The 20,507-nt window shown below is 47.0% G+C and overlaps 1 non-coding gene across 1 annotated transcript; it reads right to left on the bottom strand.

The window, feature by feature from the left end:
• Positions 1 to 11,675: 11,675 nt before the first annotated feature.
• LOC144606962 (U1 spliceosomal RNA) lies at positions 11,676 to 11,839 on the bottom strand. The gene has a single exon (XR_013549024.1). It is a non-coding gene; the product is annotated as a U1 spliceosomal RNA (small nuclear RNA).
• Between the last annotated feature and the right edge of the window lie 8,668 nt (positions 11,840 to 20,507).

Below are 20,507 nucleotides of genomic sequence, written 5' to 3'. Positions count from 1 at the left end.
TTGGTTTCATTCACAAATAAAAGACACCCAGTGCTGGAGTAACTCACAGGGTCAGGCAGCCTTCAGTTTAGTTTATTTTGGTTTAGTGTAGAGATACAACGTAGAAACAGGCCCTTTGGCCCATCCAGTCCGCAACGACCAGCGATCCTTGTACAATAACAATATCCTACACACACTAGGGACACTTTTTACTTCTATACCAAGTCAATTAACCTACAGAAATGTACGTCTGGAGTGTGGGAAGAAACCAAAATTCTTGGAGAAAACCCACGCAGGTCATGGGGAGAATGTACAATCTCCATAAAGACGGCACTCGTAGCCAGGATCGATCCCGGGTCTCTGGCGTTGTAAGGCAGCAACTCTGCCGCTACGCCACCCTATCTGTGGAGAACAGACTGAACTGAAGAAGCACCCTGACCTGAAACGTCACCTATCCATGTTCCCCAGAGACGCAGCCTGACCCACTGAGTTACTCCAGCACTCTGTGAAACGTCACCTATCCATGTAAGGCAAAGGCAAAGGTAGACACCTCACATGCTCTCCTTCTCCTCGATAACTTCCGGTTTCCAGGCCCCCACTCCCTCATCTTTACCATAAAAGGATGTCCAGTCACTCTACACTTCCATCCCCCACAAGGATGGTCTTGAAGCCCTCTGTTTCTTCCTCGACCGTAGAACCAGCCAATCCCCATCTATTAACACTCTCCTCCGCCTAGCAGAGCTGGTTCTTACCCTTAACAACTTCTCCTTTGACAAGTTCTGTTCCGGACGTACACCGGCCCCATCCCCGAACTCTACCTCCGCTACATCGACGACTGCATTGGTGCTACCTCTTGTACCCATGCAGAACTCACTGACTTCATACACTTCACTACCAATTTCCATCCTGCTCTTAAATATAATTGGACTATCTCCGACATCTCCCTCCCGTTTCTGGACCTCACCATCTCCATCACAGGAGACCGACTAGTGACTGACATCTACTATAAACCCACTGACTCGCACAGCTATCTGGACTACACTTCTTCCCACCCAGTCCCCTGCAAAAAGTCTATCCCCTACTCCCAATTCCTCCGTCTACGCCGCATCTGCAGCCGGGATGAGGTGTTTCACACTAGGGCATCAGAGATGTCCTCATTCTTCAGGAAACGGGGCTTCCCCTCTTCCATTATAGATGAGGCTCTCACTAGGGTCTCTTCTACATCCCACAGCTCCGCTCTTGCTCCCTCTCCCCACATTCGTAACAAGGACAGAATCCCCCTCATTCTCACCTTCTACCCCATCAGCCAGCGTATCCAACAAATCATCCTCCAACATTTCCGTCACCTACAACGGGACCCCACTACTGGCCAGATCTTCCCATCTCCTCTCCTCTCTGCGTTCCGCAGAGACCGTTCCCTCCGTAACTCCCTGGTCCACTCGTCCCTTCCTACCCAAACCACCCCATCCCCGGGCACCTTCCCCTGCAACCGCACGAGATGCAACACCTGTCCCTTTACCTCCCCCCTCAACTCCATCCAAGGAACCAAACAGTCTTTCCAGGTGAGACAAAGGTTCACCTGCACCTCCTCCAACCTCATCTATTGCATCCGCTGCTCTTCTTTATATCGACGAAACCAAACGCAGGCTCGGCGATCGTTTCGCTCAACACCTTTGCTCAGTCTGCCTTAACCAACCTGATCTCCCGGTGGCTGAGCACTTCAACTCCCCCTCCCAGTCTGACCTTTCTGTCGTGGGCCTCCTCCAGTGCCATAGTGAGGCCCACCGGAAATTGGAGGAACAACACCTCATATTTCGCTTGGGCAGCTTGCTTCTCCATCTTTAAATAGTTCCTCTGTCCCTCTCTTCCCCTCCCCCTTCCCAGTTCTCCCTCTATCTTCCTGTCTTCACCTATATCCTTCCTTTGTCCCGCCCCCCTGACAACAGTCTGGAGAAGGGTCTCGATTCGAAACGTCACCCATTCCTTCTCCCCTGAGATGCTGCCTGACCTGCTGAGTCAGACCTCCAGCATTTTGTGAAATAAAGACCATTGATTTGTACCAGCATCTGCAGTTATTTTCTTACACTACTCGTTATTGTACAAGGATCGCTGGTCATTACAGACTGGATGGGCCAAAGGGCCTGTTTCTGCGTTGTATCTCTACACTAAACCAAAATAAACTAAACTGAAGGCTGCCTGAGCCTCTGAGTTACTCCAGCACTGTGTGTCTTTTATTTGTGAATGAAACCAAGGGGCAGGCTGATGCTGACATCCAGCAGAGAACTGCTATGGATTAATAAAGAACTGCAGATGCTGGTTTTCATGTGTCGGAAGGAACTGCGGATGCTGGTTTTCACGTTGGTTTTAGGGTCCCAATCCAAAACACCATCCATCCATATTCTCCAGAGATGCCTGAAGGAGGGTCTTGAGCCGAAATGTCACCCATTCGGTCTCTCCAGAAGGTTGAGGGGAGACAGACCTGATAGAAGTGTGTCCCGCTGAGTTACTCCAGCAACTTGTGTCTATGTTTTTCAGAGATGCTGCTTGATCTGCTGATTACTCCAACACTTTGTGTCTGTTCTCTGTTCTATGATTGGCATTGTAAATATGTTTGTAGAAGACAAGGTCATTCTAAAATCATTGGTTTACTATCTGACTCTGGGGAATGAACAATGTTAGTCATTCTACATTCCTCTTAACTATCCACCAAAATTGATTTAAAAGCTATTTAGTTTTGTCAAGACAAATACCTGTGGTGTAAGAAGTAATAAAGTGGCATTTCTCAGCTGACATAATAATCCCACCATTACAGTGAAGCCAGCAATCTGATGATGAATAGACTTAAAAAATCACTAGATTTATCTGAGGATTAAAAAATTAATTGTGGGGTTAAAAATTTTAATCACACGTTATTCACAGTTTTAATCATTCTGTCAAACAATAATAGAACACAATCATTTACACTTTGTTTAATTAATGGAGCTCGGCAAAATGTTCCTGTATTTTATGTTCTAATTTTTAGCATTTTTAATATTCCTATTAATTTTAATATTTTTTTGGCACTTATGAATGATGGAGACTTTCAGGAACAGCCATTGTCTCTGGACTGCCTGAGTGCAGATTGATTTTCCTGCAGCTTTATAGGTGAATCTCATTCTCCCCTCTGTTCCACTCCTGCCCAACACTTGAGTCTGGCACGTCCAAACATGGAGGCATAAGAAACAGCAGGACTGTAGGTTCGATTAGTTTGTTTGTCATACCAAGCATCGGATTGTAACGGGATAGTGTCACAGCTGGTGGAGCCTTCTTTGTGGGGCTCAGAACCCCCTTTGTTCTGAGTTGCTGCTTGACATAAAATGCTAGCCTGAATTTTATGGTGGAGTTACTTGTGTGGGAACTAATCCCACAAGCCTGTGACTTGGGCGGGTCTCTGGTGCAGTGGTAGAGTTGCAGCGCCGGAGACCCGCGTTCGATTCTGACTACGGGTGCTGCCTGTACGGAGTTTGTACGTTCTCCCCGTGAACTGCGTGGGTTTTCTCCGGGAGCTCCGGTTTCCTCGCGCTCTCCAAAGACGCGCAGGTTTGTAGGTTAATTGGCTTTGGTAAAATTGTAAACTGTCCCTGGTGTGTATGACAGTGTTAGTGTGCGGGGGTCACTGGTCGGCGCGGACTCGGTGGGCTGAGGGTCCTGTTTCCGCGCTGTATCTGTGAACTAGACTAAACTTAAAGAGAAGCATACCCACAATTGAATCACAGTCTCGGCTTGTAGACACTGGAGAAAACCAATGGAACAGTTTATTCTTATCGTTAAAAACACTAATGAATAAAGAAATCAATACGTGGCACAGACTTGCTCAAGAGAAGATGTACGGATGTTGATAAAAGCAGCCACCACTTACTTCTAGGCTTCTTTATCTTAATCATTTCCGTAAGTTGGCGTGAGTCCAGGACTGGGCGATTCCACCACTTATACATGTGGGATTGTGCTGCGGATTGGTTAAATCTCTTTCACCTTTGTGGGGGTTTCAGACAATTACTCTCCTTCCTCGATGCGCCGAATATTAATCGCTCGGTGAGCCAGTGCTAATTGGACCTAAAGGCAAAAAAGACCAAGGAAGCAGAGAGAGTTTTGTTAATAGGAGTTATGAATTAATAGGATGACATATCTACAAGTAGGGTTGCCAACTTCCTCACTTCCAAATACGGGACAAGGTGACGTCACCGCCCCGCGCCCCACGTGACCTCACCCAGCCAGCGGCCACGTGCTCCCGCTCCACCAATGGCGGCCTCTGGCCGGGGGAGATCACGTGGGGTGCAGGGCGGTGACGTCACCCTTTGTCCCTTATTTGGGAGTGAGGAAGTTGGCAACCCTACTAATACGGGACAAGGGCGGTCCTGTATGGGACAAACTATTTAAGCCCAAAATATGGGATGTCCTGGCTAATATGGGACAGTTGGCAACCCTACTACAAGGGGACTGACTACAAGCTGGAAAGGGTATGGAGAATTTTTACGAGCATGTTGCCAGGATTAGAGGGTCTGAGCTATGATTGAATTAATGAATAAGTTTATTGGCCAAGTATGTGCATATACAAGGAATGTGCCTTAGTGCTCCGCTCACAAATGACAACACAAACATACAGTTAACAATTAAGAATAAAGCATAAAACCACAAGGATACAACTTTATGGTCTAAACATGTGGGTCAAAATAAACCAGAGCAAAAAAGAATCTATAGACTTTGGTTATTGAGTAGAACTAAAACTCGTGGAAAAAAAGCTGTTTTTATGTCTGGCTGTGGCTGCTTTGATAGTCCGGAGTCGCCTTCCAGAGGGAAGTGCTTCAAAATGTTTGTGGCCAGGGTGAGAGGGGTCAGAGATGATCTTGCCCGCTCGCTTCCTGGCCCTTGCAGTGTACAGTTCGTCAATGGGGGGAAGGTTGCAGCCAACAACCTTCTCAGCTGATCGAACGATTTGTTGCAGCCTCTGGATGTCGTGCTTGGTGGCTGAGCCAAACCAGACCATGATGGAGAAGGTGAGGACGGACTCAATGATAGCAGTATAGAATTGGACCATCATTGCCTGTGGCAGATTGTGTTTCCTCAGTTGCCGCAGGAAGTACATCCTCTGTTGGGCCTTTTTGACTGTGGAGTCGATGGTGGCCCCCCATTTAAGGTCCCTGAAGATGATGGTTCCAAGGAACTTAAATGACTCCACAGATGTGACTGTGGTGTTGTTGATGGTGAGTGGGGGGAGGGGAGGGGGATCTCTTCGAAAGTCTACATTTAGTTCCACTGTCTTAAGAGCATTGAGCTCCAGGTTGTTGCGATGGCACCAGGATGCCAGCTGTGTCACTTCTCATCTGTAGGGAGAGGTTGAGTAGGCTGGGTCTCTATTCCCTGGAGCGCAGGAGGTCGAGGGGCGATCTTACAGAGGTGTATAAAATCATGAGAGGAATAGATCGGGTAGATGCTCAGAGTCTCTTGCCCAGAGTAGGTGAATCGAGGACCAGGGGACATAGGTTTAAGGTGAAGGGGAAATAATAAGTTGAAGCTGGGACAATCCCAATATTTAAGAAGCGGGTACATCGATCGGATATGTTTGGAGGGATATGGACCAAACGCAGGCAGGTGGGACTAGTGTAGCTGGGAGATGTTAGCCAGTGAGGACAAGTTGGGCTGAAGGGCCTGTTTCCACACTCTAAGACTCTATGATTGTATGACTCTGTGACTCTACTGTATATCGACATAATGTGACTGAATCGTGGAACTAACTAGCGAGGGACAGTAACTTAAGCTGAAATTTCTGGCTAACATTTCAAGTTGTATTTCGCTCAAATAAAAACAGTAATTGCAATGGTTACCATGATAGTTTGTAGGTTTGCAACTTACTTATACATCTATCAGGTTAGCGGGCAATAAAAGCCTTTATCTGTACCTTGATACACGTGACAATAAACTAAACTAAACTATCTACTCTGATAAAATGTCAGGGCAGAAGGTTAACAGTGAATGGTAGGGCCCTGGGGAGTGTTGTAGAGTAGAGGGAACTAGTAGTAGACTTTAGACTTGAGAGATTGGGATGGCACGGTGGCGCAGCAGTAGAGTTGTTGCCTTACTTACTGTGGCCCGTTTGATTAAACCCGGTTTGATCCTGACTGTGGGTGCTGTCTTTACGGAGTTTGTACGTTCTCCCTCACATGTAGATAATGCGATAAAGAAGACTTTTGGTAAGTTGACCTTCATCAGTCAGGGTATTGAGTATAAAAGTCAGGACATTATGTTATAGTTGTGAAAGACATTGGTGAGGCTGTATTCTGTTCAGTTTTGGTCATCCTGCTATAGAAAGGAAGTCATTGAGCTAAAAAGGGCGCAGAGAAGATTTACAAGGATGTTGTCAGGTCTCAAGGGTCTGAGCTACAGGGAGAGGTTGGGTAGGCTGGGACTTCATTCCTTGTAATGCACGAGGCTGAGGGGTGATCTTATAGAGGTGTATAAAATCATTTAGGGGAATAGCATGCACAATCTTTTACCTAGGGAAGGAGAATCAAGAACCAGAGAACACAGGTTAAAGGTGAGAGGGGCAGGATTTAATAGGAATTTGAGGGGTAACATTTTCACTCAGAGGGTGGTGGGTGTATGGAACGAGTTGCCAGGGGAGGTAGTTTAAAATTTTTTATTTTTTTATTTTTTAAAATATCAAAAAATACTTTATTCAAGTAATAAATATCATTTACAAAACATCTTTTTTAACAAGCCCATCCGACATTTCCGGAGGTTACATTCGATACAGGCATTCACTTAGACATTTACTTACATTTACAGACATTTACCCAGTATCCCTTATTTGGAGGGGCGTCTCTTGAGTTGAGGCAGGGACTATCAAGATTTCAAGATCAATTTATTGTCACATGTACCAATTAAGGTACAGTGATATTTGAGTTACCATACAGCCATACTAAGTGAAAAGCAACAAGACACAAAGCCACATAAAGTAATATTTAACATAAACATCCACCACAGCGGATTCCACATTCCTCACTGTGGTTGAAGGTAATAAAGTTCAAGCATCTTCCTCTTTGTTCACCCACGGTCGGGGCTGTTGAACGATGCCGACTGTCTGATGTCCGAGCCCTCGCTGATCGAAACTCCGGCGTCGGGACGGTTGAAACTCTCTCCACAGCATGGAGCTCCAGAGTCGGCCTCTTCTTACCAGAGACCGCGGGCTTCACGATGTTAAAGTCCACAGGCCCCGCGGTTGGAGCTCTCCACAGTTGATCCTCAGCAAAGGATCGCAGCTCCGCGGTGTTAAAGTCCGCGCCGCGCCCGCGGCATGAAGTGCCGGGCCGGTCTCCAGGAAATAACAAAAACCGAAGAAAGGACAGACAGATTGTTGGCGAGGAAGCCACTGTGGTGACGCCACCTGGTGGACTATCCTAGCTTTTCAAACACACTTGGACATTTACATGGATTGGAAATGTTTAGAGGGTTATGGGCCAAACATGGACAAATGGGACTAACTTAGATTGGTCGGCATGAATGAGTTGTACTGAAGGACCTGTTTCTGTGCTGTGTGACTCTTGGCTCTATATCCTGTAACTCCCAATATTCCTTGGACTGTTGCTGTCCAGAAATGTTGGCCCCTTTTGTCACAGTCATTTTGATCACATCTTTTAATCAATGTTTGTCCGTTATTTCAACAGTTTACATTTGTTTCAATGCATAATATTGACACTAAATGCCCCCAAGGAGCGCGTTTCTGAAGCATTTAAATAAATTTAGTTCCTATTAGGAAAAGTTAAAAATATATATTTTCATTAGCGTTAATAGTGTCTTTTAAATGAGCAAATCAAGTGATGCCATTGCACAGAGGATTTGTGCAGAATATTGCATTTCACTGAAACTAGTAACTAATATTTTACTTTCAGTGAAATAACTATAAAAGATATTCAGAATCTATAAACAGCAAGTCCAGGAAATCTGAAACAAAACCAGAAAATCGTAGAAGTTTAGTATAAAATTGTTTATAAAGTTTGAAAATGCAGCATGAACACAGGATCCTAATCCCAGTGTGTCCAGGCCGACCATTGATCACCCATTCGCATTAGTTATGCCTCTTTCCCATCCACGACCACCAGCTGCGGGAGCTTCGATCGCTCGGACGGATGGTACGACTGCCCTGACCATGGGAGAATAAAGAGGAAGCGGTAATTTTGGCCTTCCATCACAGTATGTGGGGAATCTGCTGTGGTGGATGTTTGCTAACTTTCATGTAGCTGTTCGTCTTGTTGCTTTTTTTCATATGGGTGTTTGGTAATTCGCATATATCACTACCTTGATTGGTACACGTGACCAAAAAAGACCTTTGAAACCCACGAAAAGAACTTTCAATTCGGTAGTGGTTTTCATAACCATGGGAGGTTCCCGAAGCAATGAAATGTCACAGTGATATTCAAGTGTGAGCCATTATCTACAGGCAAACTTGCTCAGTGTGCAATCCCTGCAGGCTTTTGACCCAAATTGTTGACAGTCCCTTTCCAGCCCACTGCTATTACTCTATTCACTGAGATCCACCAGCAGATTGTTTGTTGTGCCAAGTGTATCTCCCTTCCTCAACATAAAGGTGGTGCATCGGTTGACCTACTGTCTTACAGCGCCAGAGAGCGGGTTCGATCCTGACTATAAGTGCTTGTCTGTACGGATCCTGTACGTTCTCCCTATGACCTGCATGGGTTTTCTCTGAGATCTTCGGTTTCCTCCCAAACTCCAAATACTGTATGGACAGGTTTGTAGGTTAATTAACTTGGTATACAGTAAATGTAAAATTTTGTCTAGTGTGTGTAGGGTAGTGTTAGTGTGTGGGGATCGCTGGTCGGTGCAGACGCGATGGGTCAAAGGGCCTGCTTTTGTGCTATATTTCTAAACTAAACATTCATGGGGAGGGCAGGGGGTCTGTACTGTACTTTTTGTGGCTCGCAGAGTACTCCAAAATCTAACATCACAGGTTGTCAAGAGAGAACAAAGTGTTCTGTGCGTGTCCAAACCCTGAAAGGAGACACAGTATTGAAAAACAGGAGAGCTGATGGAGGAATTAACAGTTGATGTATAGTGTTCAGATCCCACATCTTGCTGGCAAAAAGAGACCAGGTGCATCAATGCAGTTTAGTTTAGAGATGCAGCGTGGCCCACTGAATCCACGTCAACCAGCGAACCCTGTACATTGATGCCATCCAACACATACAATTTACCAATTTTTACCAAGCCGTTTAACCTACAAACCTGCCTTTGGAATGTGGGAGGAAAGTAGAGTTCCCAGGAAAAGCCCACGCAGGTCACGGGGAGAACATACAAACTCCGTACAGACTGCACCCGTAGTCAGCATTGAACCTGGGTCCCTGGTGCTGTAAGGCGGCAACTCTACCGCTGCGCCACTGCTGCCTTCCTGCTGTTCTCGTGAGAGGAGTCCTGCGAATCTGCAAGTTTGCATGCGGCGACCTTTAACACACAATACAAATAGCAGTGGGAATCTTAATTTGAAATCTCATCTCCAAAAAGACAGCACTTTTGGAAGTGCTGAACTCCCTCAACTGTGGTGGAACGTGAGCCAGGAAAGGATTGTGTCAAGCCTGGTGTATTAACCTCCAAAAAGTTGTAAAACTAAATATTCAAATTATTAGAATTTTTTAAAGATTACTAAAGTAAAATATATTCAATGATGCAGACAGGCCACAACCATCTTGAGTGTTGGAAAGAACTGTAGATGCCGGTTTCTAGCAAAGATAAACACACGATGCGGGAGTAACTGAGTGGGTCAGGCAGCATCTCTGGAGAAAAAGAGTAGATGAGGATTTGAAAGATTTGGTTGTTGGGGGGGGGGGGGGGGGACTGCAAGCAAGAAAAGGCCAGAACAAGTCGGGGCTGGCAACCTTTTCTCAACCTCTGGTTTTTCATTGCCCTCCCCCCAGATCAGACAATAGACAATAGGTGCAGGAGTAGGCCATTCAGCCCTTCGAGCCAGCACCGCCATTCAATGCGATCATGGCTGATCACTCTCAATCAGTACCCCGTTCCTGCCTTCTCCCCATACCCCCTCACTCCGCTATCCTTAAGAGCTCTATCCAGCTCTCTCTTGAAAGCATCCAACGAACTGGCCTCCACTGCCTTCTGAGGCAGAGAATTCCACACCTTCACCACTCTCTGACTGAAAAAGTTCTTCCTCATCTCCGTTCTAAATAGCCTACCCCTTATTCTTAAACTGTGGCCTCTTGTTCTGGACTCCCCCAACATTGGGAACATGTTTCCTGCCTCTAATGTGTCCAATCCCCTAATTATCTTATATGTTTCAATAAGATTCAGTCTGAAGAAGGGTTCTGACCCAAAACATCGCCTATTCCTTTTCTCCAGACATACTGCCTGACCAGCTGAGTTACTCCAGCATTCTGTCTGTCATCGGTATCGAGGCAGCATCTGCAGTTCCTTTCTGCACCGACGTTGCTTCCAGTGGGCTGCTTTTGTTACATGCCTGAGCAGGTTTGAGGGGTTGAGTGGCCTTCTATAGATAACTTGTATATTCATAGCCAGTTTGAAAGATGCTGCTACGATGGGTGTCCGTCTGTCCTGTCCGTACGGAGTTTGTACATTCTCCACATGACCGCGAGTTGACGGAGTCGGCGGCTGGGGGCTGGGTCAGCATCATGGAGGACCCGGCAGCGTTAGTGGAGAGGTCGGTGTGGCTGTCAAAATATAGCACATACATGCGCATGCAAACTATATATATATATAATTTACATATTCTGTTGTACTGCTGCAAGTAAAAATTCCATTCTTTCTATCTGAAACATGACAACAAAACACAAGTTCACACAAATTATTGGAGTAATGATGAATAGAATTAGGCCATTCAATAGACAATAGGTGCAGGAGTAGGCCATTCTTGCTATTCTTGCCTTCGAGCCAGCACTACCATTCAATGTGATCATGGCTGATCATTCTCAATCAGTACCCCGTTCCTGCCTTCTCCCCATACCCCCTGACTCCACTATCCTTAAGAGATCTATCTAACTCTCTCTTGAAAGCATTCAGAGAATTGGCCTCCACTGCCTTCTGAGGCAGAGAATTCCACAGATTCACAACTCTCTGACTGAAAAAGTTTTCCCTCATCTCCGTTCTAAATGGCCTACCCCTTATTCTTAAACTGTGCCCCCTGGTTCTGGACTCCCCCAACGTTAGAGCGTGTCCAACCCCTTAATAATCTTATATGTTTCAATAAGATCCCCTCTCATCCTTCTAAATTCCAGCCTAAGCGCTCCAGTCTTTCAACATATGACAGTCCCGCCATTCCGGGAATTAACCTAGGAAACCTACGATGCACGCCCTCAATAGCAAGAATATCCTTCCTCAAATTTGGAGACCAAAACTGCACACAGTACTCCAGGGACCTGTACACATGCAGAAGGACCTGTTTGCTCCTATACTCAACTCCTCTTGTTATGGGGGCCAATCTTGGTTGATCTCTGCCTTCGCCCCACAACCCTCCACACCCGTTCTAATCAAGAATTTGTCTCTGACAGGCACAATTGTAGCAGTGAGTTTTACCGATGAACTGAACTCCCTCCATACTGGAGCATTTCTGGAGAAAGAGATGGGCGATTAATGATCAGCCCACTACCAATATTTCATTCTATTTTTATATTGTAAACCAGGGGAGAGCGCGAACGCAGTCCCCCACTACCACAAATTTTGCAGTCGAGTATCCCGCATTTGGGGACATCGCAGGCGTCAGCACACCCGAAGTGCAATGGGATAGCCTCGTCCTGGGCGATCAGCCATCATGACCACTGATTCTCCCCTGCCAGGTAAGTATGCTTTGTGTTGGTTGCTCACGCACCCCCAATCACTGTCACTACTCCTTTACCCCAACACGAGCCGCGATTACAAACTTTAGATCGCATCTTCTTAGGCACTCACTACCTATAAACAAAGTTTAACTTTATGTATTGCCATTCTTTCTCGTCTAAACTACTGTCAGGTTTCACAAATTAAAGCTTTGTGTTCGTCCTTTATATTTGCATATCTTCCCTAAATAGAAGTAACCCGGCTGGCCTCCAGCCTGCAGTTCTGCAGTTCTCCGCTGGATGTCAGCATCAGCCTGCCCCTTGGTTTCATTCACAAATAAAAGACACCCAGTGCTGGAGTAACTCAGAGGGTCAGGCAGCCTTTAGTTTAGTTTATTTTGGTTTAATGTAGAGATACAACGTAGAAACAGGCCCTTTGGCCCATCCAGTCCGCAACGACCAGCGATCCTTGTACAATAACACTACACACACACACTAGGGACACTTTTTACTTCTTTACCAAGCCAATTAACCTACAGAAATGTACGTCTGGAGTGTGGGAGGAAACCAAAATTCTTGGAGAAAACCCACGCAGGTCATGGGGAGAATGTACAATCTCCATAAAGACGGCACTCGTAGCCAGGATCGATCCCGGGTCTCTGGTGCTGTAAGGTAGCAACTCTACCGCTACGCCACCCTATCTGTGGAGAAAAGAGTAGTATAAGATGATAACTGCAGATGCTGGTACAAATCGAAGGTATTTATTCACAAAATGCTGGAGTAACTCAGCAGGTCAGGCAGCATCTCGGGAGAGAAGGAATGGGTGACGTTTCGGATCGAGACCCTTTGAAGAAGGTCAGGCAGACACAAACAACTCACAGTCTGAAGAAGGGTCTCAACCCGAAATGTCACCCGTTACTTTTCTCCAGAGATGCTGCCTGACCCGCTGAGTTACTCCAGCTTTTTGTGTCTGCCTTAAGTCACAGATTTATCAACATTATCTGAATGGTGTCAAGTTAGGAGGAGGGGGAGTTCAACGAGATCTGGGTGTCCTAGTGCATCAGTCAATGAAAGGAAGCATGCAGGTACAGCAGGCAGTGAAGAAAGCCAATGGAATGTTGGCCTTCGTAACAAGAGGAGTTGAGTATAGGAGCAAAGAGGTCCTTCTACAGTTGTACAGGGCCCTGGTGAGACCGCACCTGGAGTACTGTGTGCAGTTTTGGTCTCCAAATTTGAGGAAGGATATTCTTGCTATGGAGGGCGTGCAGCGTAGGTTCACTAGGTTAATTCCCGGAATGGCGGGACTGTCGTATGTTGAAAGGCTGGAGCGATTGGGCTTGTATACACTGGAATTTAGAAGGATGAGGGGGGATCTTATTGAAACATATAAGATAATTAGGGGATTGGACACATTAGAGGCAGATAACATGTTCCCAATGTTAGGGGAGTCCAGAACAAGGGGCCACAGTTTGAGAATAAGGGGTAGGCCATTTAGAACGGAGATGAGGAAGAACTTTTTCAGTCAGAGGGTGGTGAAGGTGTGGAATTCTCTGCCTCAGAAGGCAGTGGAGGCCAGTTCGTTGGATGCTTTCAAGAGAGAGCTGGATAGAGCTCTTGAGGATAGCGGAGTGAGGGGGTATGGGGAGAAGGCAGGAACGGGGTACTGATTGAGTGATCAGCCATGATCGCATTGAATGGCGGTGCTGGCTCGAAGGGCTGAATGGCCTACTCCTGCACCTATTGTCTATTGTCTATTGTCTATTGTCAGACGTGCGAACAATTTTAAACATGGAAGACTGATAAGAATTAACTAGGTTTTAGCTACAAATGGTCAAATGGGACATACTTGGATTGTTTTCGGTGGAGCGCTGGAGGTTGAGGGGAGACCTGATAGAAGTGTGTAAAATTATGAGAGACAAAGATAGGGTAGACACTCAGAACCCCTTTCCAGGGTGGAAATGTTAAAAGACTAGAGGGTGTAGCGTTTAGTTGAGAGGGGCAAAGTTTAATGGAGATGTGTGTGGCACGTTTTTACACAGAAGGTGGTGGGTGCCTGGAACGCATTGCGTTGTCTAGGCGGGTACGACAGTGGTATTTAGGAAGTTTTTAGATACGTACGTGGATATGCAGGGAGTGGACAGAAATGGATCATGTGCAGGCAAAGGAGATCAATTTATTCAATATGATATTGGGCACAGACATTGTGGGCCCAAGGACCTGTTTCTGCGCTGTGGATTAATAAAGAACTGCAGATGCTGGTTTTCATGTAAGTTTTAGGGTCCCGACCCAAAACACCAGCCATCCATATTCTCCAGAGACGTCTGAAGAAGGGTCTCGACCCAAAACGTCACCCATTCCGTCTCTCCAGAAGGTTGAGGGGAGGCTTGATTGAAGTGAGTCCCGCTGAGTTACTCCAGCAATTTGTGTCTATCTTTTTCAGAGATGCTCCCTGCAAATTAAGGGCAATTTTAGAGACGACGTTTAACCTACAATTAACTGTCTTTATGATGTGGGAGGAAACCGGAGCACCCGGAGCAGCCAGATGCAGGTAGAACATACAAACCTCATGCAGACAACACCTGAGGTCAGGATCGAACCTGGGTCTCTAGTGCTGTGAGGCAGTGGCTCTACCAGATGCGTCTCTGTGCCGCCCTAATGTTAAACTGACGCTCCCACCACCCGATGGACATAAAAGACCTACAATTTCATTTGGAGAATATGGTCACTCCTTAATTTATCAAGGGCAGCACGGTGGCGCAGCGGTAGAGTTGCTGCTTACAGCGCCAGAGACCCGGATTCGATCCTGACCACGAGTGCTTGTCTGTATGGAGTTTGTATGTTCTCCTCATGACTTGCGCGGGTTTTCTCCAGTTTCCTCCCACACTCCAACGATGTACAGGTTTGTAGGCTAATTGACTTGGTGTAAGTGTAAATTGTCCCTTGTGTGTGTAGGATAGTGTTAGTGTGCGGGGATCGCTGGTCGGTGCGAACTCGATGGGCCGAAGGGCCTGTTTCAGTGCTGTATCTCCAAACGAAACACGAAGTCAACATAATTTGAGTATGTCTTACAGCATGTTCATGGTATGCACATATTTGCTGCTGTATGCCTTGCATTGTAACAGCAGTGTTAATTAAAAGAATATTTGAATGGCTGTAAATCACCTTGTGGCAATGACAGACGTGACACAGAAGCAATTTCTTTCTCTTTGATTTAAAATTTCATGTTCCATGTGGTGGCAGGTTCAAACTATGGACTTGGAATTAATTATTTACACACATCTGTCACCGTGTGCCTGAAATGTGTCGGGTAGGATAGTTTAGTATCCTGGAATCGTTCATGAAACTGGCAGTTTATGGTATGGTTTTCTTTAGTGGGTGATCTGCAATGTCCTCAGATATCCGCTTCCTACTTGTAAGCAGACACTGAGAATCAGCGTTATTTTGCTAGAGCCCCTTTCATTTTGTGATCTTAATTACTCAACTGTTTCTGCAAGGTTTGAAAAATAAGAATTAAAACAAAGGTATTTATTCACAAAATGCTGGAGTAACTCAGCAGGCTAGACAGCATCTCGGGAGAGAAGGAATGGGTGACGTTTCGGGTCGAGACCCTTCTTCAGACAAAGTCAACTGTCCACCCCTCTTTTTCTTGAAAAATAATTTTAATCAACTATTTACAATAATATTTACAGTATGAAATAAGTCAAAATAAAACCCACCACCATAATACAAGGAGAACATCTATATACTAAAACTGAAAGAGTTTTTCCTCATCTCCGTTCTAAATGGCCTACCCCTTATTCTTAAACTGTGGCCCCTGGTTCTGGACTCCCCCAACATTGGGAACATGTTTCTTGCATCTAGCATGACCAATCTCTTAATAATTTTATATGTTTCTATAAGATCCCCTCTCATTCTTCCAAATTCCAGTGAATACAAGCCCATGCTGACTTGGACCGATCCTGTTACTGCTATCCTAATGCGCTATTACATCTTTAATAATCAACTCCAGCATCTTCCCTACCACCAATGTCAGGCTAACTGGTCTATAATTCCCTGCTTTCTCTCTCCCTCCTTTCTTAAAAAGTGAGATAACATTAGCTAACCTCCAATCCACAGGGACTGATCCAGAATCTATAGAATTTTGGAAAATGATCACCAATGCGTCCACGATTTCTAGAGCCACCTCCTCGAATACCCTGGGGTGCAGACCATCAGGCCCTGGGGATTTATCAGCCTTCAGTCCCATCAGTCTACCCAACACCATTTCCTGCCTAATGTGGATTTCCTTCACTTCCTCCGTCACCCTAGGTCCTCTGTCTTCCTTAGTGAAGACAGAACCAAAGTACCTGTACAACTCACCTGTCATTTCCTTGTTCCCTATAATAAATTCACCTGGTTCCGTCTTCAAGGGACCCACATTTGCTGTAACTAATTTTTTCCTCTTCACATACCTAAAGCTTTTACTATCCTTTATATTCTTGGCTAGCTTACTTCATCTTTTCTCCCCGTATTGCCATTTTAGTTACCTCCTGTTGATCTTTAAAAGTTTCCCAATCCTCTGGCTTCCCGCTCATCTTTGCTATGTTATGCCTTCTCTTTTATTTTGATACTGTCCTTGACTTCCCTTGTCAGCCACGGTCACCTCTTACTCCCCTTAGAATCTTTCTTCCTTTTTGGAATGAACTGATCCTGCATCTTCTGGATTATTCTCAGAAATTCCTGCCATTGTTGTTCCACTTTCATCCCTGCTAGGGTCTCCTTCCAGTCATCTTTGGCCAGCTCCTGCCTCATGCCTCCATAGTCCCCTTTGTTCAACTGCAATACAGACACTTCTGATTTTACCATCTCCCTCTCAAATTGTAGATTAAAACATCATATTATGGTCACTACCTCCTAATGGTTCCTTTACCTCGAGTTCCCTTATCAAATTCGGTTCATTACACATCACTAAATCCAGAATTGCCCTCTCCCTGGTAGGCTCCAGTACAAGCTGCTCTAAGAATCCATTTCAGAGGCACTCCACAAACTCCCTTTCTTAGGTTCCTGTACCAAGCTGATTTTCCCAGTCTATCCTTGAAGCTTTCGTCTTCCCGGATGGACCACAGGTCATCCAGCTGCTGCTCCAGTTCCCTAACTCGGTCATTGGGGAGCTGCACCTGGACACAGTTCCCACAGGTGTAGTGGTCAGTGACACCAGCAGTGCCCCTGACTTCCCACATCCTGCAGCGTACACGCACTGCACCGGCGTCCCTGCCATTACGCTTAAATATTTAAATTAAACGCACAAGTGTAGCCTCCTCGCCGAAGACACGCACTTCACCCCAACAGGCCCCTGCTCCAGGAGCAAGCCCTACTTTTATTTGCTGTCCAATTCACTAATTTTACTAATAAGCTAATTTACATTCTCTGCCAGCCTTGCAGATATCCGCGTACCACCTCGACGGCAGCGGCCCTGTTGGAAAAAGTGCGTTGCCAGCACGTGCCACCTCCCGGATGCCCACAGCACCGGTATCTCTGCAGGTCCTGAGGCGGAGAGCCGCCAGCTGGGTACGGACGCACACCAGCGACTGACCGCCCTCCTCGATCGGGAGACTCAGGACCGCTGCAGAGACCCCGTGCTTCCCGTTGCCCCAGACGAAGTCCACCAACCACCTCTGGATGATCCTAGCAAAGGTGGCGGATGGGACCAAGATCCCAGAGCTTGTGGTGGCCGCCAGCTGGTTAATGACCAACACCCTGAGGAGACCCAACCAGCGGCCCAGCCGGGCGCCGACTCCCATTTCTAGTTCCTGCCAGTTGGCCGGCCATGTCTCCGCAGCAGGACTCGGGTAGACTCCCACGTAGAGGAGGCGCGTGGTGGTCCACGTGAAAGGCCACATCTCCTCCGGGAGGGAGTCCTCCTGCCAGGGATCCACCATGAATCCGCAACATTTCCCCCAGTTAATCCTGGCCGAGGAGGCGGCCGAGAAGACCCGCTGGCGCCCGCCCACGCATCCTCTGCACGCCGACGGGGTCGGTGACCACGAGGAGCAAGTCATCGGCCGAGAGGACCACCTCCTTGTCCACCTCATTCTCGATGGTCCCCCCTGCACCGTCAAGGCTTGGCCAAGCCGGCGGTCACAGCACCAGGCGCAAGAGGGCCGTGCCCGAGCCCGAGCCCGAGCCGGCTGCCTGTCCCTTTTACGGGCTACGTCCGTGCCCGGGTGATACTAGCGAGGGACCACGTCCCGTCCACGGGGGATTTCCGGGACCGCTGGGCACCGCTGGGGGGTGGAGTGTATCCTCATTAAGGATGGGGAAATAATGAGTTAATATTTTAAAATATCTGCTTTATTTTGTATTATGGCGGTGCGTATGTTTGTATTGTTTTGTATTGTAAATAGCGCTTTTGTAAATAATTGATTAAAATTATTTTTGTTTTAAAAAAACTCGCTGTCGATGGTCCCCCTCGCTCTTGACGGTCCATCTCGCTGGTGATGATACCCCTCGTTCTTGATGGTCCATCTCACTGGTGACGGTCTCCCTCGCCCTCGATGGTCCATCTCACTGGTGACGGTACCCCTCGTTGTCGACGGTCCATCTCACTGGTGACGGTCCCGCTCGCTCTCGACGGTCCATCTCACTGGTGACGGTCCCCCTCGCTGTCGACCATCCATCTTGCTGGTGACGGTCCCCCTCGCCCTCGATGGTCCATCTCCCTGATGATGATACCCCCCGTTCTCGACGGTCCATCTCACTGGTGACGGTCCCGCTCGCCCTCGACGGTCCACCTCACCAGTGATGATACCCCTCGCTGTTGCCGGCCCCCCAACGCTGTCGTTTGTTGTTTGCGGTCCCCTCCTCACTCTCGGTGGTGCGGGTTGCGGTGGCACCGGAAGGTTGGGGCTGAGTTCGGAGACCGCGGTGGCCGGGTCCTTCGTCCTCGGTGAGCGAGCCAGTCTCTGGTCCGCGGTGGGCGAGCCGGGGCCTGCTGCCACGAGATGCAACGTGCAGACGTTCAACACTCACAGTCTGCAGGCTGCACAGTAGCGCAGCTGGTAGAGCCGCTGCCTCACGGGACCGGGAGATCCGGGTTCGATCCTGACCTCGGGTATTGTTGGTGTGGAGTCTGCATGATCTCCCTGTGACACGATTGGTTCCAGTTGCCCTGATTCCTCAGACATGCGGGTTTGCAGGTTAATTGCCCTCTGGAACATGTCCCTTGTGTGTAGGAGGTGATTAAGAATGTGGGATAACATAGAACCAGAGTGAACAGGTGATCGATGGTTGGCTTTGACTCGGTGGGCTGAAGGGCCTGTTTCCTTGCTGGATCCTTCAATTCAAAGCATATTAAAACAAGAGCAAAATACAAAGTGCTGGAGGAACACAGCAGGTCAGGCAGCACCTGGGATGGGACTGGACAGGTAACGATTTGGGTCGGGACCTCTCGTCAGAACTTATGAAAAAAAGAGACTCAGTCCCTCAAGAACAGAAAGAAGGATTTACATTTCTCACTATTTTCAGAACAATAGGGCAGGGGTTTCACCAACATTTAAGTACCCCTAACCCTAACCCTACCCTAACCCCTACTCTTAACCTAACACAAGGGCTGTACCGTGACACAGCGGTAGATTTGATGCCTTCCAGTGGCAGATTTGATCCTGACTACAGGTGCTGTCTGTAAGGAGTTTGTACGTTCTCCACATATACTGCATGGGATTTCTCCGGGTGCTCCGGTTTCCTCCCAATCTCCAAAGTCATACAGGTATGTAGGCTAATTAGCTTGGTAAAATTGTAAAATTGTCCCTAGTGTGTGTAGGATGGCGTTAGCGTGTGGGGATTGCTGGTCGGCGCGGACCCAGTGGGCCGAAGGACCTGTTTCTGCGCTGTATCTCTAAACTAAACTAAACCAGGTAACAACTGCAGATGTTTTTTTTAGTTTAGTTTGGAGATACAGCGCGGAAACAGGCCCTTCGGCCCGCCGGGTCCGGGCCAACCAGTGATCACCGCACACGAACACTATCCTACACCCACTAGGGACAATTTTTACATTTACCAAGCCAATTAACCTACAAACCTGCACGTCTTTGGAGTATGGGATGAAACCGAAGATCTCGGAGAAAACCCACGCAGATCACGGGGAGAACGTACAAACTCCGTACAGATGGCGCCCGTAGTCAGGATGGAACCCGGGTCTCCGGCGCTGCATTTGCTGTAAGGCGGCAACTCTACCGCTGTGCCACCGTGACCGCCCTAAATGTTGTAAATGTGAACTAAGGGCAGATTATACTGGAAATCACAGGTCATACAGCGTCTGAAAAGAGTTCATATTTCATATATATAAACAAGTTCATATTTCGGACTGGTGACTTGTTTTTAAGTTTATCAATAATCGCCATCCCTCAGCCGAGCCTTGATCCTCAGCAAATCAAACTACTTAGAGGTGACATTGTTTGTCTGTGGTCATTTTCCATTAAAGGAATGATATTCACCAAGTTAAAAGAAAAAAGAACAAATCCTAGTTGACATGTTCTATTTACGGCCATATGACTGTGTGCCGACCATTATGGGTTTGATTGAAACAATTTAAAAACAAGCAGGACACATATTTGCTGATATGCAGCATCCTTTAGCGAATCCAATAACTCACTAAAAAATAAATAGTCAAACGCTCCCACAGAAAGGAAGAGGAGAAGGGAGAAAAACAAGTAACTCAAA

Source organism: Rhinoraja longicauda, chromosome 27 (genome assembly GCF_053455715.1).
Source record: "Rhinoraja longicauda isolate Sanriku21f chromosome 27, sRhiLon1.1, whole genome shotgun sequence".
NCBI classification, from domain to species: Eukaryota; Metazoa; Chordata; class Chondrichthyes; order Rajiformes; family Arhynchobatidae; genus Rhinoraja; species Rhinoraja longicauda.
The sequence above is the reverse complement of the archived record's forward strand: the minus strand, read 5'-3'. Positions and strand labels throughout refer to the sequence as shown.